The sequence below is a fragment of the Bos indicus genome, chromosome 3 (assembly GCF_029378745.1).
Source record: "Bos indicus isolate NIAB-ARS_2022 breed Sahiwal x Tharparkar chromosome 3, NIAB-ARS_B.indTharparkar_mat_pri_1.0, whole genome shotgun sequence".
NCBI classification, from domain to species: domain Eukaryota; kingdom Metazoa; phylum Chordata; class Mammalia; order Artiodactyla; family Bovidae; genus Bos; species Bos indicus.
This window is the reverse complement of record NC_091762.1, coordinates 29,237,341-29,249,445: the sequence shown is the minus strand read 5'-3', so window position 1 is coordinate 29,249,445 and position 12,105 is coordinate 29,237,341. Positions and strand designations below refer to the sequence as shown.

The 12,105-nt window shown below is 37.0% G+C and overlaps 1 protein-coding gene across 2 annotated transcripts in view; it reads right to left on the bottom strand.

Annotated features, from left to right (window-relative positions):
* Positions 1-12,105, bottom strand: part of TRIM33 (tripartite motif containing 33) — a 144,482-nt gene that overhangs the window by 122,601 nt on the left and 9,776 nt on the right. The window lies entirely within an intron of this gene.

Here is a 12,105-nt window from a genome sequence, read left to right as displayed (position 1 = left end):
CTACCTGAAACAGAAATTTTCATGGTAAACAAGAGGAAGTTGATACCTTGGCAAGAACAATAAGCTAAACTACAAGTCAACTGTTTATCAGAGACCCAAGGAACCTAAAAAGGAACCCACCTGGGATCATGACAAATCTCAAAGACAATCTCAAAAACTACCTTGGAACAAGGTCTGAATTACATTACAAAAGACTGTGGAAAAAGTTATATCCCAAGGCATAGCCTGATATATCAAAAGAGGTGAAAGTGAAAGTGAAAGTGAAGTCGTGTCCAACTCTGCGACCCCATGGGCTGTAGCCTACCAGGCTCTTCTGTCCAAGGGATTTTCCAGGCAATAGTTCTGGAGTGGACTGCCATTTCCTTCTCCAGGGGATCTTCCCAACCCAGAGATCGAACCCGGGTCTCCCACATTGCAGACAGACGCTTTATCATCTGAGCCACCAGGGAAGTCATCAAAAGAGGTAGATATCATAACAGATCAAAAATATAAACAGAACCCACATAAAATCATGATATGCCAGGATGACTACATATGTCCAAGATTAAGCCCTCTGTTAAAGAAATATCAGAGGCTTCATATTGTTCAGTCACTAAGTTGTATCCAACTCTGCAACCTCATGGACTGCAGCATGCCACGCTCCTCCGTCTTCTAGCTCCCAGGGTTTGTTCAAATTCTTGCCCACTGAGTTGGAGATGCTATCTAACCATCTTATCCTCTGTTGCCCCTTCTCCCCTTGCCCTCAATCCTTCCCAGCATCAGGGTCTTTTCTAACGAGTTAGCTCTTCAGGTGGCTGTGGAATTAGAGCTTCAGCAACAGTCTTCCAAAGAATATTCAGAGCTGATTTCCTTTAGGATTGACTAGTTTGATCTCACAGCAGTCCAAGGGACTCTCAAGAGTCTTCTCCAGCATCACAATTCAAAAGCATCAATTCTTGGGCACTCATTCTTCTTTGTGGCCCAACTATCACAAACATACATGACTAATGGAAAAAACCATACAGCTTCTACTATATGGATCTTTGTCAGCAAAGTGATGTTTCTGCTTTTTAATATGCTGTGTAGGTTTGTCATAGCTTTCCTTCCAAGGAGCAAGTGTCTTTAATTTCATGGCTGCAGTCACTGTCCACAGTGATTTAGGAGCCCATGAAAATAAAATCTGTCACTGTTTCCACTTTTTCCCCATCTATTTGCCATGAAGTGATGGGACCAGATGCCATGGTCTTAGTTTTTCTAACGAGTTTCATGGAGAAGGCAATGGCAACCTAATCCAGTACTCTTGCCTGGAAAATCCCATGGACAGAGGAGCCTGGCAGGCTGCAGTCCACGGGGTCACTAAGAGTCAGACACGACTGAGTGACTTCACTTTCACTTTTCACTTGCATGCGTTGGAGAAGGAAATGGCAACCCACTCCAGTGTTCTTGCCTGGAGAATCCCAAGGACGGAGAAGCCTGGTGGGCTGCCATCTATGGGGTCGCACAGAGTCAGACACGACTGAAGCAACTTAGCAGCAGCAAGTTTCAAGTCAGCTTTTTCACTTTCCTCCTTCACCCTCATCAAGAGGCTCAATAGTTCCTCTTCACTTTCTGCCATTAGAGTGATATCATCTGCACATGTGAGGTTGTTGATATTTCTCCTGGCAATCTTAATTTCAGTTTATCTTTCATCCAGCATGGTATTTTGCATGAGGTACCATGTATAAAAGTTAAATAGGTTAACAATCTACAGCCTTGACGTACTCCTTTCCCAATTTACAACTAGTCAGTTGTTTCAAGTCTGGTTCTAACTGTTGCTTCTTGACCCACATACAGGTTTCTCAGGAGACAAGTAAGGTGGTCTGGTATTCTCATCTCTTTTAAGAATTTTCCAGTTTGTTGTGATCCACACAGTCAAAGGCTTTAGCAGAGTTAATGAAACAGAAGTAGATGGTTTTCTGGAATTCCCTTGCTTTCTCCATGATCCAACAAATGTTGGCAATTTGATCTCTGGTTCCTCTGCCTCTTCAAAACCCAACTTGTACATCTGAAAGTTCTCAGTTCACATACTGCTGAAGCCTAACTTGAAGGATTTTTGGCATAACCTTGCTTTGTGAAACGAGTGCAATTGTAGAGTAGTTTAAACTTTCTTTGGCATTGCCCTTCTTTGGGATTGGAATGAAAACTGACTTTTTCCAGTCCTGTAGCCACTGCTGAGTTTTCCAAATTTGCTGACACACTGAGTGCAGCACTTTAACAGCATCATCTTGTACAATTTTAAATAGCTCAACTGGAATTCTGTCACCTCCACTAGCCTTGGTCACCTCTACTAGTTTTGTTCATAGTAATGCTTCCTATGACCCACTTGATTTCACACTCCAGGATATCTAGCTCTAGGTGAAAGAGGACACCATCTTGGTTATCCAAGTCACTAAGACCTTTTTTGTATAGTTCTGTGTTTTCTTGCCACCTCTTCTTAAACTCTTTTGCTTCTGTTAGGTCCTTACTGTTTCTGTCCTTTATTGTGCCCATCCTTCCATGAAATGTTCCCGTGATAAGTCCAGTTCTTTTGAAGTGGAATATAAACTTGACTTCGTTAAAATGATCCAGTCAAGTCACTAAACAAACAATTGGCAGTCCTGGGGGTTGGGGCGATAAGCATTACAAAAGAAGGCAGAAATGAAAAAATGAAAGAACAAAGGTTATATGATATATAAAGAAAAGAAAAAGCAAAATGGCAGACACAAGTCCAACTATATCAACAGTAACATTAAGTGTAAATAGTATAAACAAGCCAACCAAAAGACAGCAATTGTTAGGCTGGATTAAAAATAAAACCAAAAATAAGACCCAACTACATACTGTCTACAAAAGATACAATTTATATTCAAATACACAAATAGATTCAAAGAGTCAGACAGGACTAAGCAATGGAACAACAATGGAAGGTAAGAAAAGATATCATACAAACAGCAACAGTAAGATAATGGCTATACTAATTAAAGTACTTCCTAGTCCCCAGAATATAATGAAGAATGAAAGACTAACGTATAAAACTCAATTGTATTTTTATGCAGTAAATAATGAATATGAAGTAATAGACAACTCAATAAAATGAAATTAATAAGATATTTTCATTTATAATAGCATGAGAAAGAATACAATACAGTTGACCCTGAACAGCATGGGTTTGAACGGCACAGGTATACCTATACATCGATAGTTTCCAATAGTAAATACTACAGTGGGCTTCCCTGGTGGTTCAGACGGTAGAGAGTCTACCTGAAGTGCGGGAGTCCCAGATTCAATCCCTAGGTTGGGAAGATCCCCTGGAGAAGGAAATGGCAACCCACTCCAGTATTCTTGCCGGAAAATCCCACGGATGGAGGAGCCTGGCAGCCTACAGTCCATAGGGTTGCAAAGGGTAGGACACAACTGAGCAACTTCACTTTTTAATATTATAGTATCACACAATTCATGGCTGGTTTTATCTGTGGATGCAGAATCATAGGTATGGAAGAACCAAACTGTATATACAGAGAAATGACTGTAAATTATACACAGATTTTTGCTTTGCCTGCTCAGAAGGTTGGCATTCCAACCACGACAATGTCCAAGGGCAAACTACTTAGAAATAAATTTCTTAACATGTAAAACCTATATTCCGAAACCTGTAAAATACTGTTGAAAGAAATTAGAGAATTCCTAAATATAGGCATACCTTGGAGATACTGTGGGTTTGGTTCCAGACCATCACAATAAATTGAGTTTCACAATAAAGCAAGTCACACAAATTTTTTGGTTTCCCAGTACATGTAAGTTACACTTATACAATACTGTAGTCTGGTAAGTGTGCAACAGCATTGTGTACAAAAAGATATATATGCTGCTGTTAAGTTGCTTCAGTCGTGTCCAACTCTGTGCGACCCCACAGACGGCAGCCCACCAGGCTCCCCCGTCCCTGGGATTCTCCAGGCAAGAACACTGGAGTGGGCTGTCATTTCCTTCTCCAATGCATGAAAGTGAAGTTGCTCAGTCGTGTCCGACTCTTAGCGACCCCAAGGACTGCAGCCTACCAGGCTCCTCCACCCATGGGATTTTCCAGGTAAGAGTACTGGAGTCGGTTGCCATTGCCTTCTCCAATATATATACACATACCTTAACTTAAAACTACTTTACAATTAAAAAATGTTAATCATCATCTGAGCCTTCAACAAGATGTAATCTTTTTGCTGATGGAGGGTTTGAAATATTGCAAGAGTTACCAAAATGTGACAGATACATGTAGTGAGCAAATGCTGTTCGGAAAATGGCACTGATTTGCTTGATGCAGTTACCATAAAACTTGCATTTGTGAAAAACACAGCACCTGCAAAGCACAACAAAGCAAGGTATGCCTATAAATGTAAAGATATCCTAAGTTCATGAATCATGTTAAGATGGCAATACTCCTGAGAACTGGCTTACAAATTCAACATAATTTCTATCAAATTCCCACCTGGCTTTTTTGTAGACATCAACAGGCCAACACTAAAACTCACATAGAAAATCAAGGGACCTATAATAGAATAACTAAAATAATCTCAAAAAAGAACAAAGATGGAGACTTACTACCAACTTGAAATCTTACTACAAAACTATAATAAGCAAGACAATTTGGTACAGGCATAAGGATGCACATAAACAGTCACTGCCCAGTATTCATGGGGGAATGGTTCCAGGATCCCTGTAGATAGCAAAATCCTTACATAAAATGAAATAATATTTATATATAACTTACATACAACCTTCTATAACTTTTTTTCTTCTATACACTTTAAAATCATCTTTAGATTACATATAATACCTAACACGACGTAAATGCTATGTAAATAGTTGCCAGGGTGGCTCTGCTCTTTATAACTCTGAAAATTTTTTTCTGAGTATTTTCTGTCTGTAGTTGGTTGAATCCACAGATGTGAAACCTCAAGATGTGGTTACCGGCTAAAATGTCAAAGACAGATAATATCAAGTATTAGTAAGAATACAAAGCAATTAAAAATCTCAAACACTACTGGTAGAAGTATAACTTGATACAACCATTTAAGAAAACTATTTGGCATTATCTAGCAAAGCTGAACTCACGCGCAACTTATCGGCAAGTCCACTCTAAAATAAGGATGTAAACAACAGAATGTGTGCATATTTTCCCCAAGAGACATGTTAAATAAACATATTCATAATAGTAAAACACACTATAAACAACTCAAATGTCCACCAATACATGAATGGATAAATTTTAGTACATTAATACAATGAATGCTGTGGAGACAATGAACAAACTACAATCAAAAGCAATGTGAATAATCTCATAATGCTGAACAAAAGCAGTCAGTCACAAACCAGTACATATTGTACGGTTCCGTTTAAATAAAACTTGGGGGTTCCCCTGGTGACTCAGTGGTAAAGAATCTGTCTGCCAATGCAGGAAAGACAGGTTCGATCTCTGGCGCAGGAGGATCCCACAGGCTGAGGAGCAACTAGGCCTACTACTACTACTACTCCACAACTACTGAGTCTGTACTCTGGAAACCAGGAGCTGCAACTGCTGAGCTCATGTGCCATAACTGCTGAAGCCCTGCAGTCCACGCTCTGTAACAAGACAAGCCCTTGCACTACAAGTAGAAAACAGCCCCTCCAGCAATGAAGACCCAGCACAGCCAAATAAATAAATAAATAAAAATTTAAAACAGGCATATTAACCTATGTTGTCAGAAGTCAGGTTCACAGGTTGTATATAATAACTGGAAGGAGACTCAAAGAGTACAGGCCTATAGGGTAATAACGTACTTTCTCATTCTGGTTGTTGAATTTACAAGTGTGTTTACTTTATGCATACTGACTAAACTACATGCTTTAGATCTTTACACCTTTATATATATTTCAATAGAACATTTACTTAAAAACTACATATCATTAAAAATAAACCAATTATTTTAGTCCCCATCACAAACTACTCTATAAGCAAAACTGATTACTACTTGACAATGCTCTCTACTAAAAGACAAAGTTTTCAAACAACTTTTCAACATGAGATTGCCTTTTTCCCAAGTTTCATCATGCCACATTAAATGACCCATTGGACTCAACAGTAGATCAAACAGACATCAAATGTGCCACTGTAATTAAAATTAATTTCATGCTGTTCAGAATTTGGCAGTAGACCTGTGAATTGCTCGAGTGTAATATACTGCTATTACACATCAGCTGAGAACCCATTCATCTAACTCCCTTTTTAACATGTAAAATCTTGAGTGTTTTCAGAAGTAGGAAGAACAGGTAGGTAAATTTCAGATGTATATTACAACATGGCTTGGTACAGAATTAGTGAAGTTCTGAAGGCATCTATACCACCAGTTAGACTTCTGTGAACTTGCTAATCAACTGAACTTGCATTTCAATCAATCTACCAATTTGACTAGACAATTCATACTTTGAAATTTTTCTCGCATTTTCTTATCTAACTAAACAGTAAAAATAATACTAATCATTCTAATAATGCTTAATTCTTATTAAAATATTACAATATCACTTACTGAGACACTCTAAAAGAAAAAGTTTACATAAGTGGTTAAGCTTTTAAAACTATGATATCAAACTACTTATAAATTGTTAATACGTCCAACTCAAATAAAAGTGACTAATCAGATTCTGAATAAGGGCAAAGGGAGAAAACTGATAATCAGGTATTATCTGGCCAGGAAGGAGTATTTTTTAAGTCTAAATTTTACTGCTTTTAGGTAAGGCAACCTTTGATACTCCCTAAGTCTTACACTTGTTACCTGCCTGGCCTCTAAAGGCACCTATTCGAAGCTGGTCTATTAACCTCCATATGGGAGAGCCACAGTTAGGTAAAATTTTATCTTTCTACCTCAGTGGGTTTGTTTATTTAAAAAAAAAATTGAGAATATTATTTGAGAGATTTCTTATAAGCAAATAACATGAAAAAATTTAACCTGAAGCTGATGTTATTTTACAGATAAGGTACATGAAGTTTAGTCAGATTCAAATAAACTTACCCATATCTAATTCTATCCTGCTGTTACTAATTCATATATCCTACCTTCGAACCATATGACAAAATAGGGGCTAGAAAACAGAGAAAGAGAAAACTGGATCAATATTAAGACAGCCTGGATTACAGTCAAAAGCATTAAGAGCCAAAGTCAGTCATCTCATACACATGAGAAGGGAGATCATCACCCCCAACCAACAAAAGTGAAAGCTGTGAATTTTAGCCATGATTAATGTCTACTTCTGAACTATATTTGAAAGTTTAAAAATTTTGGTTTCGTTATTTTAAGAAATTCTGCCATGATGGAATATTTCATTCTAAAGTTTCTAATTCTCTGCCCATTGCTTTCCTAGGAATTGGGAATATCGTGTCCAGTACTTAAGTTTGGTATTATACACATATGTTGTACTCTTTTAGCAGAGCTATAGTAAAAATGCATAATACCTTGCCATCTAATTCAAAACAAAATAACCCACATTCCCTTAAAAGTCCCTTAAAGTGTGTCCCTTAAAAGTGTGACATTTGAAATCCACTTTTTTCTTGTTTGAAAAGACAGGTATGCATGGATAACTGAAACTTTTGCAAATATCATGCTACACTTACACATGTGCCTATCAAGTTATAACTGCATCACTGCAATTTGTAGTACACCAAAAAGCAGCACAAAGTAATGAAAACCACAACCAACCTGTCACAACTCCTCATTCTGCCACTGCAGCATGAAAGCAGTCATACGCATTAACAAACGGGCATAACTGTACTCCAAAAGTGTAACTCACAAAGACATAAAATTTTCACATCACAAAATATTCTTTTGATTTTTGTTCAATGATTTAAAAATATAAAAAATCACAAGTCGTTAAATACCAGCCAGCAGTCTAGATGTGGTCCATGGGTAGTATTTTGTCAATCCTTTATCTACAGTAAGATCAAATAATTAATAAGCGCTGAACTTCCAATCAGAATTTTATTGCCTCACTCAAATATTGAGTGGCCCAAAAAGTCCGTTTGTTTTTTTTCTGTAAGATGGTTCTGGGAACATGCTTAGTTGTCTTTAATTTCATTTAAAATAATTTTGTCAGATTGTGTCGCGACAGCTGTCTTATTAATGTGCATTAAAAAAAGCTTATTAAAATGGTAAATTTTTGTGTAGCCATTTTAATATTGAAAACGGAAGATAAAAGCAACATTTTCAGCATATAATGCTTTACTATTTCAAGAAAAGTAAAAACACAACTGAAGTGTAAGAAAAGATTTGTGCAGTGTATGGAGAAGGTACTATGAGAATTGAATGTGTCAAAGTAGTTTATAAAGTTTTGTGCTGGAGATTTCTTGCTGGACCACGCTCCATGGTCAGGTAGACCAGTTGAAGTTGACAGAGATTAAATCAAGACATTAACTGAGAACAATCAACATTATACCACACAGGAGCTAACCAACATACTCAAAATAGCCAAATCAAGCACTGAAAAATCATCTGTACCAGCTTGGTTATGTTAAATTGTTTTGATGCTAGGATTCCACGTAAGTTAAGTGAAAAAAAAAAAAAAACCTTCTTGACCGTATTTCCACATGCAATTGTCTGCTTAAAGGTAATAAAAATGTTCCATTTTTAAAACCAATTGTGATAGGTGATGACAAGTGGATACTGTACGACAATGTGCAATGGAAGAGACTGTGGGACAAATGAAACAAGCTACCACCAACCACAACAAAGCTGCTCTTCATCCAAAGAAGGTGATGATGTGTATATGGTGGGATTGGAAAACAGTTCTCTATGATGAACTCCTTCTGAAAAGCCAAACAATTAATTCCAACTGGTACTGCTCCTATTTAGACCAACTCAAGGCAGCACGTAACAAAAGGCATCCATCCAGAATTAGTTAACAGAAAACACATACTCTTTCATCAGAATAATGCAAGACCACATGCTTCTTTGATGACCAGGCAAAAACTGTTACAGCTTGACTGGGAAGTTCTGATTCATCTGCTGTATTTACCAGACACTGCACCATCAGATGTCCATTTATTTTGGTCTTTACAAAATTCTCTTAATGGAAAAAATTTCAATTCTCTGGAAGACTGTAAAAGGTACCTGGAACAGTTCTTTGCTCAGAAAGATAAAAGTTTTGGGAAGATGGAATTATGAAGTTGCCTGAAAAATACAATGTAGTGGAGCAAAACGGGGAATATGCTGTTCAATGAAGTTTTTGGTAAAAATGAAAAATATGTCTTAAATTTTTACTTTAAAAAACTAAAGGAACTTTTTGGCCAACCCAGTAGAAGAGAACCAAGGACTATTCACTGTATGAGGAAGCCCCTCTGAGACAAAAAGAGATCAATATAAAAAGGAAAAAAGAAGATTAAAAATCAAGTCAAGGAAAGCTTTCAAAATGTCAACTGAGTAACCAGTGGTTAAGACTCAATGCTTTTACTGTGCAGAGCCTGGGTTCAATTCCTGGTTGGAAAACTAAGATTCCACAACCTATGGAGAGTGGCCAAAAAAAAAAGGAGAAGGAAAGCGGTAGGTGACGGCATGAACCCAGTAATGCAAACATTCAAATAGTAACAGCTCCAAAAAAAGTGAGGGGAGGGGAGCTTTAAGGGGAAATGCATGGAGAGGGTCCTTACAAAAAACTTTTTTTGAGTTTAAACCTATTTTCACTATAAATGAATAGTACAAAACAGGGAAAGCACAGTGAACTTTTAAAATCAATGAAAGGAAAAAAAGAGACACATCACTGTATTTCAGAAAAAGATGAAGAAATACTGAAAAGTGCCAAGAGGAAATAAATAAAACGAAATCTAATTGGGGTCATACAAAGGAGCAAAATCAAACTAGCATCAGCAACACTGTCTACTTGAAAATACTGGAAGAGACAACTTAAAATTCTGAGGAAAAAAATTTAACCTAGAATTCTATATCAAAGCTATCATTGAAATAGAAGAATAAAGAGAACCTGAAAAATGCAAAGGCTCAGAAACTGTATTCTTATTCTTTCTTGGGATGTACAAACAAGGGAGTAAACAAAGAATAGGGAAGCCTACGTAATGAGAACCAAGCCTCTGCAAAAGGGAGGCCTGAAGCATCACATCCTCAGAAGAGCACCTAACAAATAATCAAGAGTCAAATTTCAAATCAGACCAACGGCACAGGGAAAAACTGCCACTCTCTGACTTCAGAGTGAGGGAATACGTTTTCTTCTGAGAAGTTTCAAATACAAGTCAGCCTATAAAAACTCTAAATCAACATTTGCAGGTTCTAAGAAACACCAAACTAAAAATTCACTTCAGTGACTTTTCAATGGTGGCACCAGACAGAAGCAAAGGCTCTTTTTTACTGTTTGGAGACTTGCTACCAAAAACCAGGTCTGGCAGGATTCATAATTAAAGCCCTAGTATATATATGCTCAAAATCCAAAACTATGAAACACTGGAAGACACCCTCTACCATAATCTCGAACAAGCAGAAGCAAGTAATAGTAAAACAGGACTTCAGGAACTTCAGATAATGGAATTATCAGATGGAATTATTTCAATATAAACATGAAATCAGTACACTTCAGATATTTAAAAAGTAAAATGAAAAACAAGAAAAACAAAGCAAACACAGTTAAATATAATTCAAGGGAAACATTTATAGTAAAAACAAAGTAAGTATATAAGAACAACTCATAAAGGATGTTTAAGACTTTTCTAAGGGAAAAAACTATATTAATATTCAAAAACAAAACATTTCAGCAAATTGAAAAGCATACAATATTTCTGAACAGGCAGACACCATACTGTAAAGATAGCATTTTTTCCCAAATTAATCTATATATTCAAAGCAATTCCAACATAAATACAGACAAGTTTTTAAAATGAACTTTCATAAGATGATTCTAACGTAAGAGCTGAAAGTCTAGATCAGTCAAGATAATCTTTAAGATGAACAAGGTATATATGGAGGGGGATGAAATTAATGTATAGCAAGGTTTACTGTAGCTTTATGAAAAGCACTAAAGGTAGAAAAAAGGGGGGAAACTGACTTTTCAAAAACCTCTCATCTATCCAAAGACAGCTTTCTAAGTGTTAGTCGCTCAGTCGAGTTCAACTCTTTGTGACCCTCTGGACTGTAGCTCGCCAGGCTTCTCTGTCCATGGAAATCTCCAGGCAAGAATACTGGAGTGGGTTGCCATTTCCTTCTCCACAGCTTTCTAAAAAGAAAAAGTCTGGTATACTAGTTTATTGTTGTGTAACAAATTATCCCAAAACTTAGCGGAGTAAAACAATTTCATTATCTTTCACTTTCTTTGAGTCAGGAATCTGGGAGTGATATGGCAAGTGGTTCTCTCTATGCTCTAATGAGACTGCAGTCAGATGTCAGCCGGGATGCAGTTATCTAAAGCCTGATCACGTTGGAAGATCCACCTCCAAAGTGGCTCATTTACATGGCTGGCAAGTTGGTCCTGGATGCTAGCAGACCCCAGTTCTTTTCAGAACTGTTAGAGTGACAGCTTGTTTTCACTGAGAACAAGGAATCCAAAGGATAAGGAAAAAGCTGTATACCTTTAATGAAGCCTCAGAAGTCACTGTTAATTCTGCGATATTCTGTTGGTCACCCAAACAAGCACTGTGAGCAAAGACTAAAGAAGGGTATAGATACTAAAGAGAACACTGGGGCCATCTTAGAGGTTGCCTATCACACCAAGCCATAAACCTTCAATTTACATAACCAACAAAGTATCAGTATATAGAACTCACCAAGAATTCTTATGAATCAAAAATTTTTCTAAAATGTTAGCAAACTAAAGAGAAATAGAAGACATATGGACATGTTATTCACAGAAGCAATAACAAACTGCACATAACAAGCATTCAAAAAGTATTTTTCCCTGGTACACATAATTTATGCTATTTACACATCATTAAGATATAGATTTTAAATATTTTTCTAAAAATGGTGCATTTATGTTCATTCATCCTTGTTTTTTCCCACTCCCCCTTGGGACTGATGTTCATTATAGAAGCAGGGTAGGGAAGAAGGTGATATAATCTGTGACCACAGAGAAGACAAAATTAATGTATTCAAC